The sequence below is a fragment of the Cuculus canorus genome, chromosome 2, assembly GCF_017976375.1.
Source record: "Cuculus canorus isolate bCucCan1 chromosome 2, bCucCan1.pri, whole genome shotgun sequence".
Lineage (NCBI taxonomy): Eukaryota > Metazoa > Chordata > Aves > Cuculiformes > Cuculidae > Cuculus > Cuculus canorus.
Window position 1 is genome coordinate 95869670 of NC_071402.1, and position 26613 is coordinate 95896282.

At 40.1% G+C, this 26613-nt stretch overlaps 1 protein-coding gene across 2 annotated transcripts in view; it reads left to right on the plus strand.

The window, feature by feature from the left end:
* Window positions 1-63: 63 nt before the first annotated feature.
* Window positions 64-26613, plus strand: part of RNF144B (ring finger protein 144B) — a 95370-nt gene continuing 68820 nt past the window's right edge. Inside the window, exons 1-2 of one of the 2 annotated variants that reach the window (XM_054058339.1) lie at window positions 64-3652; window positions 23334-23431. The gene's annotated coding sequence lies outside the window, so the exon portion shown is untranslated. Of the gene's footprint in view, window positions 3653-5343; window positions 6053-23333; window positions 23432-26613 lie in introns of those variants that run through there. The other variant, XM_054058338.1, reaches the window with a different exon arrangement.

Below are 26613 nucleotides of genomic sequence, written 5' to 3' on the forward strand. Positions count from 1 at the left end.
TATCTGTTTGTGTGTGTCTCTGTGTGAGTTTCAGTGCCTGTGTCTCACGCCTGTGTGCGTTTCAGTGTGTCTGTGTTTGCGTCTGTGTCTCTCTGTCTGTGTCTGTGCGTGTCCGTGTGTGCGTTTTTGTCTGTCCGTGTGTCTCTCTGTTTCTGTGTCTATCTCTGTGTGTGTGTGTGTGTCTGTGTGCGTTTGTGCGTTTCTCCGTGTGTGGCGCGCAGCGGCTTGCGGTGACGTCACGGCGCGCAGGGCTGGCGGGAGGGCAGCGCGCGCCGCCGCCGGGGAGGGCGGGGTCGGGGCTTCCCCCCCCCCCGCACCTTCTCCGCGCTGGTTTACGGCGCCCCCGTCCCGCCCCGTCCTGCGGCGCTGCCGCCACCCTTCGGGGCCAGAGACGGTGATGCGAGGGTTGGAGCGCTTCTGCTACCAGGACAGGCTGAGAGAGCGGGGCTTGCTCAGCCTAGAGAACAGAAGGCTCTGGGGAGACCTTAAAGCGACTTTCCAGTACCTGAAGGGACTACAGGAAAGCTGGAGAGGGACTGTTTACAAGGGCATGGAGTGATAGGACGAGGGGCGATGGGTATAAATTGGAGGGGGGAAGATTTAGACTGGACATTAGGAAGCATTTGTTCGTGACGAGAGTGCCAGGATGCTTATAATTTAGGAATACAAAGCTCTGAATGCAGAATAATCTCTGGCTCACTTGAACATTGTCTTTGCCAGCTGCCTGGCATCTCAGAGAATCAGGCCTGAAATAGCTGTGGGATTCAAGAGTTCTCGCAGCCTTCTACATGTTTGGGTGTTGTCCCCCTCCCCCCCCTTTTTTTCCCCACATTCTCCTTAGTTCTAACGACACCTTCATTTCATGGAGCAGTGAAGTGATTTCGTCAGATTCTTGTCTTTCCCTGCAATATGTTGTGTGCTTACCTGGGAGGTGGTGGAGTCACCATCCACGGAGGTATTTAGAAGACACGTAGAAATGGTGTTTACAGACATGGTTTAGTGGTGGAGTTGGCAGTGTTAGGTTTACAGTTGGACTTGATGATCTTAAAGGCCTTTTCCAACCTAAATGATTCAATGATTCTATGAGGCATTGGCACAGGTTGCCCAGAGAAGCTGTGGATGCCCCATCCCTGGAGGTGTTCAAGATAAGGTTGGATAAGGCCTTGGGCAGCTTGGTCTGGTGGGAGGTGTGCCTGCTTATGGCAGGGGGGATGGACCTAGATGATCTTTAAGGTTCCTTTCAACCCAAACCAGTCTGTGATTCACTTGTGGGCAGGAAGGGTTCAGCTGTCCCACTTTACTGTAACAGCCATGTAGGGCGGCAGAGGGGTTGTGGCCAACAGGAGAAACAGTCCGTTGAAGTGTGAGCCGGAGCTGAAGAGGAAGGTCTCCTCCTCACCCATGTAAAATGTGGGGTTCACAGGTGGCCCCCAAAAGAACAATGGCCTGATCCTACTTCCTGCACTGTGACTGCCAGAGCTGAAGGCATAATCTTCAAAACCAGAGCAGAAGCCTGGCTGGGCTTAACATGTTTTCAGAATATGTTGGAGAAAGGAGTAGCCCGACTGAGCCAGTGCCGGTGACTGTCTGGAAGCCACAGTGCACTGACAGCAGCAGTTTGGCTAGTGGGAGTAGCTGTAGGTTGGTAGCTCTTTGACAGAGACCGGCCAAAGGAGTAAGAAAAGAGAGGGCATGAGAAAAACGTCACACTAATGTGAACTGTTAGCCTCAGGCATGTTTAAACCATAGTTATTTAGAATTGGTAATAAAACTAGGACATATGTGTAATACAAATTATGCAAAATAATAGATTTTGGCATGGGAAAATACTTGGGAAATACTATAATTCATATACTGTATACAAAAGGAAAGTCCAGGGAGTGTATTTTAATCACCCCTCAATTTAGGCAACAGAGATGTGGATTCCTTTCTTAAAAGTTTTTAAAGCTAGTTCAGTCACAGATGGTGATGGTCTTAAAATGAAAAATGTAAATTATTTACCAACAATACATAATTACACAAGCCCGAAGCTAACACAAAATGAGGAGACAAGAATATCTCATGATTAAACCATGGGCTACACAAACGGCACAGGACAGATGTCTGAAGACAACAGGCTACTTCCTGTAAGATTAATAGGTTTGGATTAGTTCAGAGTCATGACAGAAGACATCCAAAGACTGTGCTTCAGGTTGGGATGATAAATTAGATTGTCATGTTGTAAAGAGGGATGTGTTTGTCCAATGGAGATGATTTACCTAATAAACAACTTATGTTAATGTACTACACATACCACATAAGAACTGCATCTTGAGGAGAAATAGAAGACAAAGGCTTCATTGATCCTTTTAGTGAAGACATCACTTTAGTGGCAGGCAGACCCTTGAACACGGACTAAATTAAATATTTCAGGAACTGCTATACTCTTAGTGCAAGTAAAATACATTTTGTGACAGGTTTGTTCTGGCAAAACATCAACAGCTATGATAACTAACTTCTCTTGATTCTGTTTTTTGAACCCCTCTCTGCCCTTCATGGTATCTTTTTGATTTATGAGTTTATGGAGTAGTTTCAGTGTGCTGTTAAAAATTTCACAATTGGTTGTTTCACTTCCCAGAAGAGACTGAGGCAATATGGATTAAAAACACTTTAAGAAAAAATCTGCAAAGCTAGAATTTGGGAGAAGGAGAGGGCAAATTCAGAAAAAGAAAATTTCAGGGGAAATTAAAGGGAAATGAGTAAATTCAATAAAAGAAAGCAAAACTGTTTGATTTTCTCATATTTACTGTTCTTTCTCAATATGCTGCTTTGGGATGCTTCACTGTATTCATACTTCTATATTGCTGCCTCTTCTCCACATAGCTTGATGAAGTTAATGGTATTTTCAGCTGAGACTCGTAAGACTTACAGGAGATAACTACATTAGTATAAAATATCAGCATTATGCAAGGTGTTTACACAGTGTAGTGAAAGGTACTAAACACAACTTTAAAATCTTGGTTCTGGGAGAAGGCTAAATTGGAAAGGGATGAACGATTCTAAGAGGTTCTTAGAGTTAAGCAGCAAGAGCTGCTTAATATAGCCTGCTCTTCTTATTCCGTCATGGAGAGGCTGCCCTTAGCGTTGACGGCTAGCTACATCTATTCCGGTTCCATAGAACGCAGTTATCCTGGAAGTACCTTGGGCTCAGTTTGAGATATCAGAGGGTATGTTTCTTAGACATAGTAACTCAATAGAATTAAATGCTGGAAATGGTTTGAAGGTGCCATAAAAGGAAGCTGGCCCGTTTAAAGGTAGATAGCAAGCTTGGATTGCATGATGGAGTGCAGCAGGCACTGCAATTTTAAACCTGGTTGCTAGTCTCTGTGAATTAATATAAACAGTTCTAGTCAGTCAGTTCCTAGCAGTCAGTTAGCAAGCAGTGTTTATTGGCTTTAAATACAAAGCATAAGGCAGGTTTTGAGAAGCTTTTGGGAATAGAAGTGTAAGATTCCTAGAGTAAATAAAGTCCCCCAGGACTGCATTTATTTTGTTTCCAAAGTGGCTGGTTACTGCAGTGTCCTCACATCAATGCAGAAACTAGGGGATCTGCTCTGGGTAAAGTTACAGAAAAGGTGATCTGTAGATTGCAGAGAAAGTGTCCTGCGTCAAGGTAAGTGCTCGGTATCTCCCATCAGGATTTTTATCCAGAGAGTAAAATACTGCAGCGAGAAATGTTGGGATGCTACTTTTTAATAGTGTTGCTTTGTGTACTTGTATGAGTTATATAAATACACATACACACTTTGGTTTCTCTGGAAGTCATGTGACTACATATTTCCTAGAAATGTCAAAGAGAGGCTCTATGAAATGCTGAGAAAAGTCCTGTGTAAATGCCAAATGCATCTTTATTAACATTAGAAGCATTATATGGCTTTTGACTCTAAGGGTTACGATATTGCTGCCGAAAGCAGGAATCTAAATATGAACTGATAATTCAGCTAATTTACATGATTTACAAGAAGAGAGAAAATCAATAACTATTTGAGCAGTATGTAGTTATGCTGTGACATGATTAATAACATATGCTGAATATCTCCAAGTGTTCACTGTATATTTGTGCAAGATATTTTACATTTGTTGACTGATAAGAACCCCTGATTTGCAGAGTGTTTTTTAAGGGCATTCTGCTTGCTTCTGACATCCTGTGTTCCCCTTTTCAATTCCCATCTAGGTGTTTCAGGATTAGCAGACTATTGCATCACCTGCACTTATCATCTCTTTCTTACCCTTAAGAAGCTTAAAGAGTTGTCCTTCTAAATACAGATTTTTGCAAACATGAAATGAGTAGTTGATATGAATCAACCTAAGCAGTTTTACAATATTTGAGAAATCCCTGTATGGGCCATGTTTCAGGGAAAATATATGCAAAAACTTAACAAAATTGTAATAAGAAGCACAAGAGGTAGACAATGAATCAAAATAGTACATAAAGTCACATTTTCCATCTGTGAGTGAATGGCAACACTGTGCTCGACTGAGCTCTGTGTTCAGATTTCTGTAAACCTTCCATTTACCACAAAGTTAAATCTTACTCTGCAGGGTTTGAAAATTACTGTTTTGTGTCTGTTTGATAGCATTTACACCGGTGTGTTCAGTCAAAGCATCCCCAGCTGTTATGTACCCGTTATTACCACATACCAGTACATACAGGGTATCTACCAAGAGAATGGAGACTCCTGTTTTATGAGAAGTCACTTCGGAAAGACAAGGGGTAATGGGTATAAGTTGTTCCCGGGGAGAGTCTGATTGGATTCCAGAAGAAAATTTTTCACCATGAGAATTTTTCACAGTTAAAAATTGGAATTATCTCCCCAGGGAAGTGGTGGATTTCTCTACGCTGGACACTTTTAAGGCTCAGCTTGACAGGGTTGTGGGCCATCTTGTTTAAGCTATATATTACCTAAAAGGTTGGGCCAGGTGCTCCCTGTGGTCCCTTCCAACCTTTTATTCTGTGACTCAGTGAATCTATGATAAATGTTTATTCCTTCTCTTGCCCCATAACCTTCATTAGAGGAATTTGGGCTTGCAACAGATTGATGTATTCTACGAAGGATTTAGATCTAGTACAGAATCTAGTATTTAGGTCTACAGGTACAGCCTGGAAACTCGGAACAGCTGACAGGTAACTCTTGCCGGAGATAGTGCTGTAAACTCTCCTGCATTCCTCTGCTGACCCGAGGGCAGGAGTGGTATGAGGGCTTTCATCTCGAGGTCCTACATGCTGCTCACTGTTGAACTTTTAGCAGGATTTTTAACAGGGACAGAACCTGACCTGTGGCAAACGCTCACTCTGTTACTGGCCTCCTGCTACTTTTGGGACGGTTTTGCAATGAATAGCACGCGCCTGTGCCAGTGAACTGCGTAAATGTTATGTAACTCACACTTTGGAAAAAGAAACAGTGTGGATTCATTTAGGCTTTAAGGTTCGAGTCTGTAGATTTCTGCTGGACAGGTCTGTTGGATTTGGTAGGGTTGGTCATTTACTGTTACACTTTTTTAAACTCAACGGAAAACATCTCCGGGGTTATTGCCCCGCGCTAGGACAGGTTTGCCCTTAGCTCATCATCAAGTTGGGCTGCAGAGTGCAGCTGGTGGTTTCCCCCATGCATTCCGCGCAGCCAGTAGCAACCCGTATTTAAAACAAACCACCGACCAGCCAGAAACGGGAAAAGGGAAAACTTTGGAGCTTTCTAATAATTTGCAGCGGTCTCGGTAATGATTTGTCCACACGACAAGCTCTAATATGACGTTTTCCAGAAGACAGGAGGCTTTATTTCGGAGGGAGGCTCCCCCACCGCCAGGACCGCCCGGTGGCGTGGGACACGCAGGCTGGATTTGCCCTTGGCGGCTCCGCTCCCCGCGGGCGCGCAGGGGGCAGCAGCCTTCTCTGCCGGGAGAGGGGAGCAGCGGGGAAGGAGGAGGCGACCGGGGTTCCCAGCAGCTCCCCAGCCGCCCTTCCCGCTGTCCCACCGGGGCCAAAGGGCTTCGAACCTCGCGGCGAGGCGCAGCGGTAGGGAACGCGCTCGGGAACGCGCTCGGGAATGCTCGGAGCCCGGGGCAAGGGGAGAGGACCGAGCCCGCTTCCCTCCCTGCCCGAAGCGGCATGTCCAGGGGAACAGGCTCTGATGGGCGGTGTTATCTCCGGCAGAGGAGGAGAACCTGGCTCCCTTTGGGATCCCCGTGCCGTTCCTCTCGACTCGGGGAGCTTGGGAATGCAGGTTTGCTCTAGGGCTGACATAACGCGGCAGTGCTGTTCACCGGGAGTCTCGTTTCACGTCGTTAACAAATAATATTAGGAAGCCTAATGACGTTTTATTTCTTTATTTATTTAATAACCATAGAACCGTTTGGGTTGGAAGGGACTTTAAAGATCATTGGATCGTAGAATCCTAGAATGGTTTGAGTTGGAATGGACCTTAGAGATCATTGCATCATAGAATCCTAGAATGGTTAAGGTTGGAAGGGACCTTAAAGCCCATACAGTTCCACCCCCCTGCTATGGGTAGGGACACCTCCCACCAAACCAGGCTGCTCAAATCCCCATCCAGCCTGACCTTGAACATCTCCAGGGATGAGGCATCAACAGCTTCTCTGGGCAACCTGTGCCCGTGCCTCATCACCCTCATAGTGAAGAATTTCTTCCTAATGTCTAATCTAAATCTTCCCCCTCCTCCTTGTCCTGTCATTAACATTCATTTAAGCTTGTACTCCCTGTGACTTTAACAGGTGTTTTAAGGTATTTTCCACATACCTTTTCTCTAGATATGCTTTGCCACATATGAGGTGCAAGTGCAACCCTGCAGAAGCTTCCAAGCCTTGAAGAGACTGCTACTGTGAATAACTTTGTAACTTTTCAGATTTGAGCCCTTAATATTTATTCTGAAATGCATAAAATAGATACAGAAACAAATATGAAAGTCTCAAAGTATTCACAGTCCATATTTGAAACAAATTTATTATGTGGAAAAAGCAATCCCAGTTAAAGTTGTTTAAAGGTTTATACATCTGCATGATATATTCAAACTACTCTAGAATTCCAGGGTCTGCCATGTGAATTCTGTATGAATCACGTCTTATTGTGAAATGAGTGGAATTTCACACTGAAAATATTCATAACATATTAAAGCAGTCTCTATGTTCTGTCTTCGACTAACAAAATCCAGAAGGTTTGGCAGGTAAGCAAAGCATTTATCCTCATTTCACCTCTGTATCCAGGGTTTCTAAACATTTCTTCTCACAAATTATGTAGTTATTCATTGTTAGACCCTTCCAGGGCTTTAGGTTTAGTGAAGTGTTTAGCCAAGTTCTGTTCCAAATTACTTCAGACTTTACACACTAGTAACTCTATTTGTTCCAGAGCTGTTATTCTATATCTACCTGGCTGTAACTGCATACTAAATTTGTTCAAAAGCTTCTGTTGTATTTTGTGACTTTTGTCCTTTTAATACAGGATTTGTGTGTAAATTGGATGATGCATAATGTAACTGATTCTTCTCTTTAATAGGACTTGCAGAATTGGAAATACAGATGTAACACATGTTTTCAGTTGAGGCAATAAACCACAATGCTGTTTTGAGTGGCTGAAAGCTATAAGCATTTAGTTCTGATGACCTTTGCAGTGGAAATTCTGGTATAACATAACTAAAAGCTTGAGGGAAACTATTTTATGTGTATACTCATAAATAGCTGTACAAAGTCAAGACAAGAAAGACTTTTAAAGTTAAAAAAAAAAAAAGAAAAAACTAAGGAATTTCAGTAATGACATTCTGAAGTAGAGACAGCATAAATATAGGAAGCTCATACTTTCCTCTTCGGTAACTGGACCTCTGAGGTTTCTACATTTAGCTTTCCCTTAGTGTGAAGTGGGCTCCACCGTAGTCTAGAACCCTGAAGAAAGTTACAAGGGGCCTGTAGAGAGCTTCAAGGTTTTAGCACAGGACAGAAGTTGTACTGTTTCATCAGTCAGGTTCTCGGTTTGATCCTGTTCTACGTTAATGCATCTTTCGGACGCATTTAGGTAAAATTTGTTTGAAGTCTGAGAACCTAGAAAGATGTACTTTAAATTATTAAAGTCTGTAAAGGGAAAATGCCCCATCTTTTTTATTATGCAGAAATTTTAGATCTAAATATGAGTTATTAAAAATAGACTGGCAAAACTTACTTAAATATTTTCACACTAATTAAAAAAGTGGAAACAAATCTTGATAATGCTTATTTGAAGCATCACTTGTGATAGCAGTATTCTTGTTTTGAAGAAAACACAGTTTAAGGGCTAATTTTGAATGTGAGACTCAAGTTTTTCCTATGAAGGGGAAAGTTAAGGTAGATTTTCTGAAGTCTGTGCTGAGCTGCTGCCTAATCTGAATGTTATACAAAAATAAGAAGTCTGTAATTGCGAGTTCAGTCACTACATTTCTTCACTGTGTTTCTTTTTTTGTTTATCATTTCTCCAAGTAAATGCCAGTTGATTCCTCTCTTAAAGTTTGGAGCCTGATAGATTTGCACTGATGTGCGTGCATTACATACTTCTAAGAGGTATCCATATGCAATAGTGATTAAGAAAAAGCCTAAAAGGGCAAGAACATTTAGGCTGAGAGGACTGAATCACTCACCACTTAATCCAATTGATGTAGCTGGCTGAAGAAGCCCATAATTTTGAAATGTACCATTGTGTAGTGCATTCAAGTGATGTGGAAAGGTTTGAAAGCTGTGAAAGTAATCATTCCTGACTAGCAGCTGTGGACATGGTTATAAAAATCCCTTCCTTATGAGAGGTTAAAATAAAGACTGCACTTTGGTAATTACCAGATAAATCAATCTGGGTTGCAGGAGTTTAATAGGTAAGAGAAAAGTCCATTTGATATTTTTAACATGAGAAAGGTTTCACTACAACAAGCAGCAGTGAAATTCAAGGGCATACAGTACTCTGATATGATATAAAGAAATGAAGATGCTGGCACAAGAGGGATCAGAGGTACTGCCATGCAAAGGGGAGGTGGCTAGGTATTTACTGAGAAGGCTGCAGTCAGCTCTGCATAATTCTACTTCTCTCTAAATTTAGTCCTAGGGCTTCAGCCATTCTTTGTGGAGGAAGACACTGATTTATACTCATTGATCTTGAACAGCTGCTCAACCTTTTTAGGTTTTCTGTACAGAATAGAAGCTTGTAGTTGAAAATTTTATTGCTTCTTTATTGTGTTGTCTCACAGGACCTTTAATAGTTAATGGGAATAGCTTATCTGGAAATGGTTATGATACCCATTCTGTCTCCTTTGAATGGTTCTGCTGTCTATGGAGCAGCAGCCTTGCTATGCTTTACACATTAAGGTGAAACAGCAGGCTGTGATCTGTGGCAGGCAGCTGTAGGATCAAACCCCAATGTATGTTGTGTAAACATATATCCAATATAAGCTGTCTCACTGCTGACTTTTCACTTCTAAATGTTCCCTCCCATGTTCGGGGACATGTATTTCATTATGCATGTTTTGCTGGCATGAAAAATGTGGCAAAATTATATGTTTCGGTTTCTGAGAGTGACTTTAGAACTTACCTTGTCTGTGCTTTTCAGGATTTCAGCAAAAAACCACTAAACAACTGTTACTGTTGATGTCCTGTTGTCAGGGCAAAGAGGTGTTAGGGAGAGTGACTGAGGTCTGATGTCTCCTGTGTCCTCACTCCATACATTTAGGTACCTTGTAAGCAAATTTTAAGGAAGATCTTGAAGTGCAACATTAACTTTAAAACTGGTATTTTTTCAGTGTATTGGTTAGGATTATGATTTTATTAAGCCTGTGTTGAACATCTGTCTCACTTAAAACTTGTGAATGATCCAGTATACACAGAGAAGTGTATTACTCCCTATAATTTGTAAAGGATTTAAGAATTGGTATTCTTTGAAAGTTCTTGGAGTCTTTCATATATTAATATTTCTAGCTTTTATAAAAATAATTTCACAGGATACTTCAAACTTTTTTTATCTTTACAGAACTTCTGTAGTTGCTGGTATTTGTTGTACTACTTCAGCTTGCAAGAGGGTGATACTGCATGTGAAATTTCAAAATAAATATTCTAACTTCTCCAAGTGATTATTTTATAAATAAACTGGAACTCTTCAATTTTGGCAAAAAAGTTAACTGGCAAACTTGGCAAAAATTCTGTGATTCTATGAATTTACCTACTGCTTTTTGAAACAAAACATTCATAGTTGTGTGGACAAAAGTATCTTTATGGAATAGAACGTCTTCTCATACTTTTTAAGCAGTTGTTCCTGATGCTGATGATTAATATATGAAAGTCAGTCAGAAGGTAGAGAGCAGACAATATATTGTCTGTGCTCTAGATTCGGTTGATTTTTTTTTAAATAAATTAGTATGTTATGTTTGTGTTGCAGTAGGTGGCAATCTGTGGTGGCCTGCTAAATTGAAAGTTACGTGAGGATTTTCACTGTTGTCTTGTGTTTGAATGTTGTCTTTGCACGCTCATAACTTAATGACATATTCTCCTTTCCTGCCTAAAGTTTTATGTTTGGTTTTAGTCCAGAGGTTGACTTTCCTGGAAAGTTTATGGGAAAGTCCTTTGCCTGGTTTTGATTTTAAAAAAATAATTAAAAAAGCAATACTTTTCCTGTTTGAAATGTAACTGGGGAAAGAGGCTGCTGTTATATAAGCACAATTGCATAATTTGACGGTTTTAGCCTGGCTATTGCTCATAGAGTGTTTAATTAGTTTGGAAATAAATGATTGAACAGATATTTTTAAAATCTGGCATCTGTTTCTAGTTTATTCTTAGTTGCTTTATGCTCTTTAGATTTTTTTTAAAGACTTTCACCCTGGTTGCTACCATGTGGTGAGGCTTGTACTGCTGTGCTTTAAAACTGCTGTAAATTAGCATGAATTAACACATATTACACTTGTTGCTGCCTTTGATGGGATAAAGCTTCCTTAGATGCTTAGTTCGGCCTTAAGGGTAACAGTTATACTCACTATGTAAAGCAGCTTTTATTATTGATGAGAATTAGAATTCTTGGTGGTGGATTGCAGCATTGATTACAAGATCCTTGATCACATATGAGCTCTGTAACTTGAACACTCCGGTAAACTGGGAGGAGTAGTTGCCTCTTGCCTCTCAGAAATAGGTCGTGAAATCCCAATGCTCTGAATACCTATGAGAGTGGTTACCTTATTTGCCTACCCAAATAAGGGTGGAATGTTCACATACCAAAAGGTTTGTACAGTTGTGTGCAGGACTGCACATTTTAATAGTGTAACATAGAGGTTTTAAAGCTTTATGGAAAATTTTAATAGGTGATATTATTAAATCTAATTGTTCTATAAAATTTACTGTTTTGGTCTTTAAAAGTAAACGCATGCTAAACACGAAAAACTTAATAATTTTGATTAAAATTGGGTATCAGATCTGTCATATCTTAAAGTCTGCTGAAGTCCTCCTGCTATTTTAAAGGACTCCTGAATAAAGCTACTCTGAGAAAAGCCTTGTTGCCCACAGTAAATTGTGACCTGGTGTATCCCCCTATTGAAGGTGGCTGGGGGAGTACGCAGGTGGAGTGATTCAGTTGGAAAAAGTTTGTGCATCACTTCTGACGTGTAAATGTCGGTTCCGTTTCTAAGGTTAAGCCTCTCTAATCTGCGCTGAGCTTTGCTAGGAGGGAATGCAGATAGTGAAAAGTAAAGCATTAACTATAGAATTTAAGACTTACTAAGACAAATGCCATTGCTCTCATCAGAGTACGAATTTATTATGTCATGGCTATTTCTTCTTTAAAATGTGTAGGTATGTAATTTTCCTTTTTGTTACTGGTGTGCTTAAGAGGTGACTTAACAAGAAAGAATTTGGCCTGCATTGTGCGCAAGAACGATCAATAATACAGAGGTGGTATCATACATGTTTTTCTTAGAGATGTAAAGGCTGTTAAATTAAATCTGTTTCATTTGTCTAGTTGCGTGAGCAATTATCTTTTGGAAAATGTGTTCTGTTCACCTTGAGTTTCCACCAAAAGTTTTACTTGTCTGTTCAGAGTAGCTTCTACTTCTAAACCCTAGTAAAAAAATAAAAAAATAAATAAAAAAAAGATATGTGACCTTACTTGGCACGGAAGGTCACATATCTTGGCTTTCCATCTGGTTAAGTAATTCAGTTGAAAAATGAAATAAGCAGCAGAGCCATTTTTGTCATTTTTGTGAGTGCCTTACAAAAATACTTGCTTGAAATGCTTTCACTTCACACTTCTTTACAGCTACCATCCTGCCCAGTGCTAAACACAGCCCTCTGTCTTCATGGCATTTTGTACCTCGGAAAACATGAATAGCCAGTCTTTAGTCTCACATACACAGAGCATGCAGAACAAATATTCCAAATTAACTACATGTCTTTCTGGAATATTAATTCGCACTAACTTCAAAAGTGTATTAATTACATCACGTTCAAATCTGTTATAGATACTTTTATGGAAATGACTTTTGTTTATTTAGCTGAATTCTAAAGTAAATTAAACAAAAGCGTTTTGCAGTAAGTTTTAAACTCTGTTTATGGTTTAGCTAATACATTTTAAAAGCTTATTCAAATCAATCTTCCTGAAGGTTCTGGCTAATAATAAACCCTGCTAAGTTTTGGTAGGGTGATTGATGATGTTATGGTGTCTAGTTTTCTGATCTGCTCCTCTCCTTTGGCTGCTGGACAAAGAGTGACAGAACAACATGGATACTTGCTGTGCAGCCAGGGTAGTTCACAAATGGTATGTAGAGAAACTTACCTTCAGAGAAAGCAAGCACAATGGACTGTGAACTGAGGAATCATGAGGCCGGAACAGATTGTTTACCGTGTTGTAGAAATGGCCATCTTTAGCAGAGGGTAAGGCAGGCAGCAATAAGGGGTAACATCTTCAGTGTTCCTTAACATCTTCAGTTCTAGGATTTGGCAGGACTTGCATGAGCAGCACAATCGTCTCTCTGTAAATGAGCTTTCTCTCTACAAACTGTGATGTGGGAGTGTGCTGTCTCCTGGAGATCTGCAAAAAGTGAAGGCTTTAAGTTGAACTGTTTACATTTCTGTTTTTTTAGTTGCTATTTTCCTGATACTGAAGGTGTATCTTGCAAGAGAAGTTGCAGTGGAATAAGGCAGGATGTACGCAACATCCATTGCTCCATGCTGTTTTGGGTATTATTGAATATTCTTGTTGAATGTGAAGTAGTTTATTGTCCTGAAGTGTTCAGCTCATTGCACATGGAAAGAATTATTGACCATTTGAATTTGTGTGGTAAATTCATACACTGAAACAATACAGAGTAGCCTCTTTGTGTAGATAAGCTGTGAGAGTCCTTTTTCATTCATGTGAAGACTCTAACGTCTTTCCACACTGTTCCAGCAGTACAAAAGTCTGCTTCTCATGTTGTGGACATCCCTGATGCCAAAGATACTCATCCAGTGAGGCCATCCTGCAGAAACTGTGTGCAAGAGGATAGGATAAGGCATTCTTCCTTCCCTGGAATTATGATTAAATCTGTACAGATGGATTTGGATGAATATTATTTCAGAATAATACCATTTATGTGGTTCTGGCTAGGAACACTGACTACTTTTCAAACTTAGTGTGTAGTAATGCATATTAAACTCATTTATAACCTTTAAATAGTTACTTAGCACTTTCTTCCCCTGTAATTTAGTCCCAATAATCTGGAATTTTCCTGTTAGTAACATGCAAAAAGCCCCAATATATGCACCCTTAAACATTCCTGATGCTTTCCGAAACTAAATACTCCCTTTTGACTAACGAAACAGATCACATTCTTTGGCATGGGCTCTGCTCCTGACTTCAGAAAAACAGTCTTGAAAATTAATTCAAACAGTTCAGAGCAGTTGGAAGCAGCTTTTTTTGGAAGTGTTAGTTGGTGTTGATTTCTTTCTACTGAGCATACCTGGTTTTGTGCCTGCAGTTCTCCTGTCAAGGCTGGTGTAAGTATTGTTTGTAGACTTGTAATCATTTATATTCTGTCTTTTGCTCATGCAAATACAGTATGTTAAGACTTTTAAAACTTCTTTCTAAATGCTTTTTTTTCTCTGCTTGCGTTCTGTCTCTGACTTTGCAGAGCTGTGACCTGGCCCATTTCACCTTTTTGTGTTGCATTTTATTCTAGGAGCTATTGCATGATATTTAAGCTTGTATGTATTTGTTTATACCAACTGGCATTTCACATACATTTGAAAAAGTCCAAGAAAACTCAAAAGTTTCAGGATATTTTAAAATGTGAATGTATAAGTTATTTTAAAAATGAATTAACTGATGTTTGTTTAAAGCTGATGAGGAGAGAGGTGAAGGAACAAACGTTGCATGTACAGTTGTTGTACATTCAAATAGCAATAGGCACGGGACAAAAAAAATAGATAAAATTATTGGTTTAATTTAGTAAATAGTAATGGACTAGGAAGAGGGCTCTAATTTCTTTACTGCAAAATGGTGCTGCCTCAGTGGGACCACTCTGCTATACTATTCATTAAACTCTCAGAAGAAAGAGAATATGACATGGTCTCTGTGGAGTGGAAGGATGCACGAACCATAAACTGCCTGGGTGTTCATCCGTTGCAGTGGGGCATTGGGTAAGGTTTACAGGGAGTGAATGCACTGGGTACGGTTTACAGGGAGTGAACGCACTGGGCACTATGCCTGTTTGCCTGACAAGGTGGAGCTCCTCCCCATCCTTACCTCTGCGCTGGACCCTTGGAGGGATTTTGCATTGACGTCTTAAGTCTGTGCTTCTGTGGGAGAGGGTGTCCCTGTCCCGCCCCCCCCCCCCCCCCCGCCCACTTACCACGTGTCACCACCTTCTGGTATGCTAGGGCTGGCATTCCTTAGTGGCACGATTAGCTGGGTAATAGGCATGATCCTGTTTGAAAGGGGTCGATGTTTTTATCATTGTAACATTAAGGCTCTGATCAGCTCCCAGGCTTTGCAGGTCATCTGCCTACACGAGTGCCATTCTGGCACAAGTGAAAAGTCAAAACCATCATTTTTTGGGAACAAAATAAACATAGGTCAGTTTTATCTTAGAACTATGCCCTGAGCATGTGGCTGGCCATGATGCTGTCTGGTACAACTGCAGCTCCTGCAGATGCATTTTGTACCTGTTAAGACACTTCCTCTTTTCCTGGGTTAGGAAAAGACAGTAAATTAGTCTGATGGAAAACTGTTCATTCTTTTTTTGAGGCTGGCAGGAGTCTAAGCTTTCTGTCAGATGAGCTTGCTGAACTGTCTTACTTTGTGGCTGCACAGTTAGATCTGGTGGAAAGGGAGCTAAGGAAGGAAGGGGTGACAGGAAGCAGGCGAACAGGAGCTTTTCTTTCAGGGGAAACCCGCAGTTGCACCAGCTTGAAAGATCCTGGAGAAATTACATTACATCACATCTAAAGATTTAAAATAATAAATCACAGTATGAGTGAAGTTCCAGTTCGGTGGTGCTTTTCCTTCTTTCTTCACAGTTCTAATTACTTGCTTTTGAATCAACAAGTTTTCTTTGACTTGAAGGGTAAATGTAGTAAGAATCTGAAATCTTTGTCATTAACAAAACAAAATACTGTGTTTTAATCTTCTAATTCTTTTGAATATAGTTTTTAGCTCTGTTTTTATTTTTTGTGTGTCTATAAAGTCAATCTTCATAATGGGGTTTTGCAGTATCCACAGATTAGCTGACTTTGTGGGCTTAAAATCAAACGTAAAGTACTATGAATAATAGTTCTACATTTTATTTATTGAAGAAAGCATTAGATTTTGACATAGTAAAAGTGGACATGTTGTAATTTATTTTATTTTGCTATTAAAAACATGTCTCCTAAGAATTGGAACTCATGCTTAGTTGTTTTGACATCTGAATGCATTTATTTTATGTTGTAGTTGACTCAGATTCCCACCAGCCTGCTGAGTGTCTTAATTTGCAAAAGCTATCAAAGGCAGACATTAAAAAAGTCATTGACTGTGCAGTGTGCCCTTCAGCACTGATTACATGCTCATTACCTCCTAGTCCCCTTGTTTGGTTTATATTCTGGTTCCTTGTCCTCAGAAGACATGTGCATGTGCTACTTTTTCCTGGGTTGCTGCCTGGAAATTTAGGGAGCCCTGCTGGTCCCTTTGTCTTCCATCAGCTCAGGAAATCCCTCCAGTGTGTAGAATTGAACTAAAGCGCAGGCTGCAAGGAGAAGCTGGGCTAATAGGGGGTATGGAGTGACAGTAGTAACACGTAGTGTATATATGCATGTGGTGATAGCCTTGGAACGGCAGGAGGGAATTTATGGCCCCTGAGAGCTCCCCTTGTCCAAAACATTGGTGTCTGTGGATTTGCTGAGTCTGTGTCCATCTGTGGGGTGAGTGCCACTGAGCAGTGATCTATCATTTGCCAGTTCATTATCCATTCTCTCCCCTTGGCCCTCTGACAGAAGAGCTTGGGATATGAAGTTGTTAAACTCAACACAGATAACCTGGTGACATTAACAACTAGGGAAAGGGGAAAGTGTTCTGAGAAAACAGCGAATTCTTTGTTCACTAATATTATCTTGGGTTTATGACTATTACTTGTATTTGAGCACATCCCCAGTAAGCGTGTGGATGGCACCAAGCTGAATGGTGTGGTTTGTACTCCAGAGGGAAGAGGATGACATCCAGAGGGACCTTGGCAGGCTTGAGAGGTGTGCCTGGGCAAACCTCATGAAATGCAGCAAGGCCAAGTACAAGTTCTGCATCTGGGCTGGGGCAATCCTAGACATGGATACAAGCTTGGCCATGAGTGGATTGAGAGCAGCCCTGTGGTGGAGGTCTTGGGTGGATGAAAAGCTTAGTATGAGCCAGCAATGTGCGCTCACAGACCAGAAAGCCAGCCATATCTTGGGGTGAGTCAAAAGAAGCGTGACCAGCAGGTCGAGAGAGGTGATTTTCCTCTACTCTGCAGTGGCGAGATCCCACCTGGAGTACTGCATCCAGCTCTGGGGCCCCTGATGTAAGAAGGACATGGACCTGATTGAGCGTGCCCAGAGGAGGCCATGAAGATGATCGGGGGCTAGAGCACCTCTCATATGAGGCTGAGAGAGTTGGGGTTATTCGGCATGGAGAAGAGAAGGCTTTAGGGAGACCTTATGGCAATCTTCCAGTGCTTAAAGGGGGCTGCAGGAAAGCTCTTTATCAGGGAGTGCAGTGGTAGGATAAGGGGTAATGGTTTTAACCTGTAAGAGAGAGATTTAGATTAGATATTGGGAGGAAATCCTTTACTGTGAGGGTGGTGAAGTACTGGAACAGGTCGCCCAGAGAAGCTGTGGGTGCCCCATCCCTGGAGATCTTCAAGGCCAGGTTGGATGCGACTTTGACCAGCCTGGTTTTGCCAGGCAGCATATATTACCATTGTGCAGCAGCTCCCTGCTTTGGTCCGGGTTGTGCAGAATTTGAAGCAGCTTCAATTTCAACTGGGAGTTAAGCTCACACCTTTTATAAAAAGACATAACTTTATGTGAAACAATCATAAAATTTTTAATGTCTGGCTTTTATTTCACCTGAAGTGGGTTGGAAGAAGCTTAGGCAATATTTAAATCTGTTCCTCTTTTGGCATGTGAGGTTTAGTGACATATGAAGAGATCAATGTGAAATCTTATGAGATCCATAAACTTTTTGATTGCAAAAGGAAAATGCATTGACTTCTGAAATCTCTCTTGAGAAGTGGAAAAGTAGGTTATTAATCAAAGACTGACGTGTAGAATAAGAAGTATAGACTTACATCTTACGAATTTTTTCAATGTACTTTTAAATGATAAAGGCAGAAGTACTTGTTTACGACTACAGAATTATGGTTCTCTTTAAAGCATTTGCAGAAGGTGCATATTCATGGTAGAGGTTTCAGTTTTGAGATTAAAAAAATCCGTATTTATTTGTGTTGCCCTGTGCAGTCACCTCTTAACAGGGATCTGTAGTGCATGCATTTTCCCTTACCTTGACCTTTTTTTCAGGAGGAGAGGAAAGAATATTGAATAAATTGGGTATATAACATTGTGTCTTCCTTAGGGGATAGGCTAATTGATAGTTATGGGCTATGTCAGGGTGGAAATGAAACCTTGTGTTTATGACAATTGACTTGATGGCAGTTGTCAAATATGGTTTCAAGTCATGGGAAGTATTTGAAAATGTTCCTGTCAAACAACAGCATCCTTAGTTAATTCCTGACCTTGGAAATTATTGCTTGTTTTAAAAAAATATTCTTCTGGCCTCCATAGTCTCTGTGAAGTAGGACCAGTAGGGCTCTTTGAAATTAATCCATATTATTGTTAATGTAATAGAACAATCCAGTCCCCTGTGTCAGAGCATCAGAATTAATTTATTTTAGTGTCAGTCTGCTTTCTTCCATGCTGCTTTTTCATTTTCTAATAGAGGTTACAGGAAGAGGGAATTCATAACAGGACACTGAGAATGTAACTGATTTACACGGAAAAACATAATAGTAGTAAATTAACAGTGAATGCCCTTTGGGAAAACAAGGTTTTCTTCTTTGGTAGTGTTCTTAAAATCATATGTGCTTTAGCCCCGTGGTTAATTACCTTAAAAGAGTCATTTTGTAGACATAAAATCACTACAGGATTTTATGTATTTTCCTTTTGCTTATTATCCCTTCATAATTTTATTGATACTGATGGGAAACATAAATTTCATTTACATTTAGATAACCAATTTGTGCTGATGCTAGGAAGTTATAAATAGTTCTAAAGGTTTTGTACAAATGCTCTGTAACTGAGGTCAGTGTGTTGACATTTTCATTCCATATTTAAAATATTTCGTGTTTTTTGTCCTTACAGTAACTGCAACACAAAAAATATCCTTTCAAATCCCTGAAGTGAGAATCTTGTAAATAAATGTGAGAGAACTGTGTCGCATATTCTATATTCATTCTAATGGAAGATTGAGCAAGTAGTTACTAAGTGGCTTTTCATATGTCTAACATGCTTAATAGAGCTCAGACAAGGGCTGATGTTATGCTTCCTGATCCCATTATTTTAACAGTGTTTCTGATTGGACATAATATATCATTAGACTACAGTAAAGCTAAAGGGACTCTGGAATGGCAGTCTGGCATATCTTGAGGATGAGTATCGGTCTTGTCAGAGGGAATGTCTTTGCTGTCAAACTATTCTCAAAACTTCTGCACAAGCTTTCTAAAACTAAAGAATTTTTGGAAATCTAGTATTATTTATGTAAGTATTTAATATTGTAGAATCATAGAATGGTTTGGGTTGTAGGGGATACAGTTCCAACCTTTCTGCCATGGGTAGGGACACTTTCTACTAGGTCAGGTTGCTCAAAGCCTTATGCAGCCTGGCCTTGTACACTTCCAAGGATGAGACATCCATGGGTTCTCTGGGCAGCCTGTTCCGTATATTTGCTTCTATTTCACCTGCAAGGTTAAAGTTCTTGTTATTTTTCAATTGCAACCTTGCAGTGGATATAAAAAGCTTCTATGGATAAATAAATAAATAAAATGTATACAACGTCAAAATACTATGGTATTTATTGCATTATCTCCCTAAAAAAAAAGCTTTGGTGTAGTGGAGAATTCTCTCTCTTGCTGAGAACAAGTATCCTACAAGAAAAAATATTTGAGGTTTGCATTGCAAGCGGTTGATCTGTTCCTATCCCTTCTTTACTTCTTCATCTTCTGGCTTGTCTTAAAAAAGCAATGAGGCCATGTCCAAGTCACTGTTAATGATCCTTGCCATTCCAGAAGATCGCTTACTTGCAACAGAAGTACTTGTTTTATTTTGTTTTTATTTTTAGTTCATGGGTCTGAACTTGATACTAGTTTGGTCCAGGAGATCCTGGGATGACCGATATGAGCACTGTATGCGGTAGATATGCGTTTTTGGAAAAAGTCCTATCCTAGAGAGCTCTTGGGCTATTTCTAAAGCCCAAACCTCTACAGACTCAGACTTGAGTCAGGCTAAAAGGAAGCAATGGAGAAGCTGTGAGAGGGCTCAAGGACACTCCATTTAGGAGTTTGTGTTTTCACTACAAGTCAGCTGAATTGCAGTCAGTGACATTTCAAGCTTGGTTTCAAAGGCAAGAATGAGGTTTCCTCTGTTGGTGGATCTGTACGGTGTTTAAAGCTAAATGCTATTTTGTGGCTTGAAAACACAGAATGGTTTGGGTTGAAAGAGACCTGTCAAGGTCATCTAGTCCAACCTTCTCTGCAGTGAGCAGAGATGTCTTCAACTAGGTCAAGTTCCTCAGAGCCCTGTCCAGCCTGGCCTTGAATGTTGCCAGTGATGGGGCAGGTCGATATCACTAGGGTGGAGACAGAGGTGGAGCTCAGAGAGTCTTTTGTTTGTATTTTAAGATGTTTCTACCTGCCCAGAGATAAATAAGGACCTGGAAATGCCTGTTTATGAGTAATGACAGCAGGGACTTTCGTACTACCTACGACTGGTGCAACACGAGGAGAGGAGACATGATCAGATGTCGAGACGTTGGTGGTGCCTGTGATGACATCAAATGATGTCATCACCCTTTCTCTTTACCCATAAGTTCTAGCTTACACTTTGTGCCAGCACTGGCCCTTGTGTGGCCACGTGATAGATGATGGGCCTGATCTGACAGGTTGTTAATTTTCAGCAGGAGGATTTTCATGATCTCATTGGCCCCATGGACATTGTCTGTGGCAGCAGGCAAGAGCAGGAGGAGCTAGATGTTCAGTAACTAAGACAGAATACCCACCAGAGTCTTATAATGGTGAAAATAGGTCATGTGGGAGGTTTGATATATTTTAGGGTGTCTGAATGTAACAACATACTTTAGGAAGTATGTCTTTGGTGTGGAGATGCTACAAGGATAGGCGATACCAATTATTATTACTCAATTTAAGGTACTGCTCCGATGAGATGTATGTCTGAGATTGTTCTTTCTTTGTGTTCAGAATATATGTCACTCTACAGGTACACATGGTGTGTGCCTATTGTTAGACTCCCTTTAGACAAAATCTAAGAGTATTTTGTGCTGTTTTATGGATTCCACACAGCTCTTTTCAATGGAGGAATGAGTTAAAATCTTTACTTGGATAGCAGATAGGGTACTCAAGGCATAGTCTAAATGCTTTTTCTACAGCCTGTGGTAGTGCTGGGGCATGTCATGGTGTGGTTCGTAGCTTATCTCCACAGGCAATTTTGTTGACCCAGATGAGGGAGTAGGGCGTGTGAATGAATAAGAAATCTTAAGCTAATATTGCCTTTTTTTCTGTGACATGATCTGGAGGTTTTTGTAGTTATTTATTGAAGCAGAAACATTTAAAGTTATTTATTGAACAGAACCTCTATAGGAAAATAACACTTTGGAGATAATTGCAACATGATCCATTAATCACTGACTTTCAGTAGTGGTGACTGAACGGGAGAGCTAGTTTATTTTGAAGATTGAAGGCTGTTTTCCTATAAATAAATAAATAGATGTTATATATATCGGTGAATATTACTAATGGTTGGCTCAAATGTTGTTTAAACCCCTGAGTTCTTTGAAATTATATGGAGAGCAATATAGAAATATTCTCCTGAGGAACAGTTTTTACTACAGAATTTAAGTTATTTTCTTCATGCAGACATTGTCATCCATTGACTAAAATTTCTGCTAGCTAGAGGTGTTTGATAGAGCTAATAGGTAGCGATTTGCAAGTTCCTTAGTAATGTGAAATAATTTATTATGCCTGCGGTAGGTGAACACTAGAGGGCTCTTTAGACTAATGCAAAACCATACCATGTCATGTTTATAATTGAGGACCGGTCTGAGGCATTTTGTTATGAATTAAATAATCAAACCCACTGTTTTTTTTTGTTAGAATAGTGGAAGGCATTCCTTTTCAAGAATATATAAATTGATGTCTTTGAAAGAGGTATAGCCTGCTGTTACATTGCAACTATTTGATCTTTTGAGAAGTGGTGTCTTCATATGTCGTCATCTAACCAGTTTGAATTTTTATACATTTTTCTGATGAACAGTCAAGGTTTTTTTCATGTTCCTGTTCCAAGTGGTTTATTTTAGGACAACTGCATGGTTTATATTTATTCCTGCTTATCTGCTCATCTTTAAATTTCTTTCCTTACGTGGTAGGTAGTTCGTAGTAGCCATTATATTATGGAACCCAAATCTGCATTGCCTTGCACTATACGTGATCACTGTATGCAGAGGTGAATGTGAAATGTAGTGATGCTTGTTTGGAGGTGTTTTGCAATCACTTTATAAGTGCTTTTCAAAAAAGGGTCAAATATTATTCATTTTGAGTATGTCAAGAATGATTCTCAGCCGGTTTGAATTTCTAGTGCAGCCTGGAAAGGCTTTGCCATCTTATACTCACTGAAATTCAGACCCAGTGTGTTTATTCCAGTGTTAACTGATACCATTTGACAGGATGGAAGCTGCAAAACTTGCTCTGTGTTGATGGGAAAAAACCACGAAATAGGGCCACTCTATAAGCTGTAGGGGAACAGTGATCTCATTGTCTTGGTTTACATAGTCTTTGTAATCAGAGATTTTTTTTTTCATACATCCTCTTAATTTTTCCTTGTAAAGTGGTTCTTGTGCATAATTTGCTCTAGTGTTTTTCAATGACGCTGTAGTGGTGTAGAAGATAATTGATATTAGAGAAAGGGAGAGACATTACAAATTGAATTAGTTATTGTGTTACCGAACTTACATCACTCTAGGCAGCATAATTTTATACTGTCAGAAGGAAGCCTGAAATTATGCACCAAAGTTAACACAACTGTCCTTAGGTATGTAAAGCTTTTTCATACCCATAAATGTACGCACTCATTTCGGGGACAGTTTGTGGAGTGCAATGCATAGGTTGCTTATTTAGAAAAATGAAGGGCATTTTTTCCCCTATGGCAAGTCAATCATTGAAGAAACAAATGAGATTTGAAAGACGGGTTGAGGCATAGTTGGTTCATGGGACCAATGGGCTAGAAACCAGTGGAGAATTTTCTGTTAAATAATGTTGGCAGCAGCAGATTAATTTTACTTGAGAGACTTTCTTTGGCTGTCAAACACTCTCAGTTTTCTTGGATTTTCCTGGCCTTGCTGTTCTCTTTCCTGTCACAGGTATACACAACATATTTTTAGTGCTTTGTGTGGTTGTTCTGTACAAAACATTCGGCCTCCAAGTGGAATTTTTGGAAGTAAAGAAATGTGATGTTGTAATGGGCACAAGAGTAGATCTATTTGAACTGTTTCAAGATCAGAGAGAGCAATTTCCATTTGGCTTTTCTTTCAGATTCCTGGGACTTGGTGACTCAAAAGATCCATTATCCAGAAGAAGGCTATGAATTTACAAGGAAGAATTAAATGATTTGGGGGAAAATCTGGCTGATGGTAAGTGGAGTGTTAACTGACTGGAACAGCCTGCAAAAAAGGGCAGGGAAAGAACATCGTTGGTCCATTTTATAATTCTCTCTCTTCCAAGTCCCATCAAGCTCTTGTTGTTCTTACATGCCAGGAGCTCCTGAGGGAAGTGGGAGAAAAGAAATGTATCAAGAAAGTTATCTAAGGGTGATGGGAGGAGAATTAGGATGCTTTGCCTGACAGGGAGAGTTGGAGAAGGAGGATACAGCATTGAAGAGTAATGAGAAAAGGGGTCTGCTGTACAGAGGTCAGACTGAGAGGAGGAAGGTGGGAGGTTAGGGGGAAAGGAGAAGAAGAAAACCAGCCATAGGCCCAAATTGTCCACAATGGCTCCTAAACCTTCTCCCCACTCAGAACCCTGTAACTCCTTGCTGGTACCCATTCCTGAGGGATGTTTGGGAATTGCTCCAAACCTCTATCAAGTTCTTCCCCTTACTCAGCTGCAGTCAATAACTTTACCACCAACCACAACCCCCCTCCTAGTACATTATCCCCCCATGTATACCTCTGCTCTGCTGCTTTTTCCAAATTGCATATTGTTGGGCCTGGAGTGAGGAGAAGACTACTTCTTCTCATCCTTGGGGCAGAAACATACAGTTTTTGTCTGCCCTGCTGAGGAGCCTTGAAGTGATTATGTGGAGGCTAGCATGGTTATCTTTTCCCAAACACTGCTAATGTTATACCTGACAATTACTAGAAAAAAAGTAATTTCAGTTTTCTTTGAGGATGAATGCACGGTCTGTATTGAGTGTGTATGTGTAGTTCAGTTTGCTGCACGTAAACCAAATTTGAACTATAGACATCAGCCTTCATTAAAGTGTCCTCTGGACACTGTGTGGCCAAAGACACTATCCCGTCTAAGGCACACCTGGCTGCTGTATTTCCACTTTTCATCATTGATGAAGCACAATGCATGTGGTGACTGAGATTAGAACATGACAGGCTTGGATCTGTCTCAGCTGCTAGTTCCATCATAGAACCAAAATAGCATAGGCTGCAGCACAGTTCATAGAGCTTGCAAAACACGCTTGGCTATTGAAAGTTCCACCCAGGTTATGAACTACTTTGGCAAGGAGAAAGTTCTTTTGATTTAATCGGCAGTTTATCCCATGAATGCAGTCTAGAGCTTAAGGAGAGCTTAAGTGTTGGTACCAAACTGAACAGACTGAATGCTCAGTGAAAAGAACGTTATATATTTAAAAATTATTCTGGTCTTTTGTGTCATAGTTGTATTTGAGTAGGCTTTGTTTGAATACAAAATAGAATAGAATCACAAAATATTGTTATTTTGGAAAGCTTGAGCTCATTTGTTAACTTAACTCAGTTCTTTGTATTGTGAGTTAATAGATACACTTCCTACTTGAAATAGCATGTTTTAATATTTATAGTGTTTGCAGTTCTTGGTCTCAGAGCAGGATTCAAATAATTAACGAGAATTGCAGCATTTTAGGGGGAAGCTAAATTGTGCCAAATGGACTCAGGAAAGATGAATGTGTTTCATCTTGTTAGAAGATAAAGGCTTATGTTTAGAAGAGTCAAGTAATTCTAAAATGCTGACTTGTCTGAGGATAAATTAGTTATCATTAAGATTGATACAGGACGCTTTGAAGCAGAGTGTTTTTGTTTTGCATTGCATAAATTCTGAAACAAAACCTAGTAGTAGACAAGGAAAATTTGACAACATTTCTGTTAAAAACAGTTTTTAAGATAACTAGATGTATCATTTTGACATTTTCAAAATAAAAAAACATATGCCAAGCTTAATCATCAACAACAAACCAAAAATTAAAAGCACATTCAGAGCTCTGTCTTCCTGATGAAAGAAATTCAGTTGGGGATCTTAACAAATGTGGGGAATCATCTTTCATGTCTAGTATTATTTGCCTAAATGCCTCTTTTAATTTAGAGCAAGTTATATTAATATTGTCCTTCAAAGGAATGGCTTTTTTTTCTAGAGGAAAAGGTAATGTGTTCCTGGATTGTAGAAAGGGGATGAAAGGAAAGGAAGGGAAGGAAAGGAACATGTGCAGGCAGCATGTTCATGTTAGGCCCTGACTTCTCCAAGTAGAAGCTGGTGGAGAGGTTCCAAACCCAGCTCCCGTTACTTGGCATACCAAGAGGAGTGGAAATGCTGAAGATGTCTGTGGCTCTATGGCTTTGATTAACTTGATGAAATCCACAGATATCTACTAAGCCATATAAACAGCAGTAATTAGTGCTAGTCCCTTTTCGTAGAAATGCAGTTTGTTATTAATCTAAGAAAGTGAGTGTTGGCCACTGTAATCACAGCTGAATACATTTCTATGATACATAGATATGTTTTCTCTCTATACATTATTTAAAGTTGATGGCTCCCAATTTTCAGCTTAGTTCAGCTGGAGGTGGGAAATTTTATGTGGGTGATGGTAAAAAATAGCCTTTAGATAAGTGCAATACATACACACTCTCTAAATCCAGCATATCTACAATGGTATCCCCATTTTTCTGCTTCTACCTTTTATTTAATTTTGAAGGGACAGCCTGACAAAGATGCCCAAAGACACACTGCATACTATAACCTTGTCCCCAATGATCTGTGTTGTTTTTGCCAAGAGTCCATACTTTTTCAGTATTTCCTCCACAGAGCAAATCGTGTTTCAGGCTCCATGACACACTTGAAAAATACAAATGCAAAAAGTATTTGACTTCTGTTGAGAACTCTTTCATAACACGGAGCCAAAACCACATTGAATCTCTCGCTGATATCGCCCTTATCTCTCACAGTTAAGGAAAACCGTGAAACTTGCTGCAAGCCCATTGTTTTTTGCATAGTGCACCCTGTTCCATCATGCCAAAGCCTTTCTGTAGGTGGGAGATAGGGCTGAGGACCTTGGTCTGAGGCAGCAGCACTAATATTGTTTAGATGGCTTCTTAAATACTTCAGTAAAATGCATAAAATGCAGCAACACACTTACTGGCTATTTTCTCTGTTTTGAGTTAACTGTATAAATAAGCTTTCAAATCTGGAGATTGTGAGATGAAAAGTAATCATACCAGGACATTTTTGAAAGGTGGATTTTTTGATAACACTGTCAAGCTGATGCGTTCCCTGAAAAGGAATGCCAGGCAGCATCCTGATAGCCTTTGGAACAGACTAGATTTTTACCTTCTGA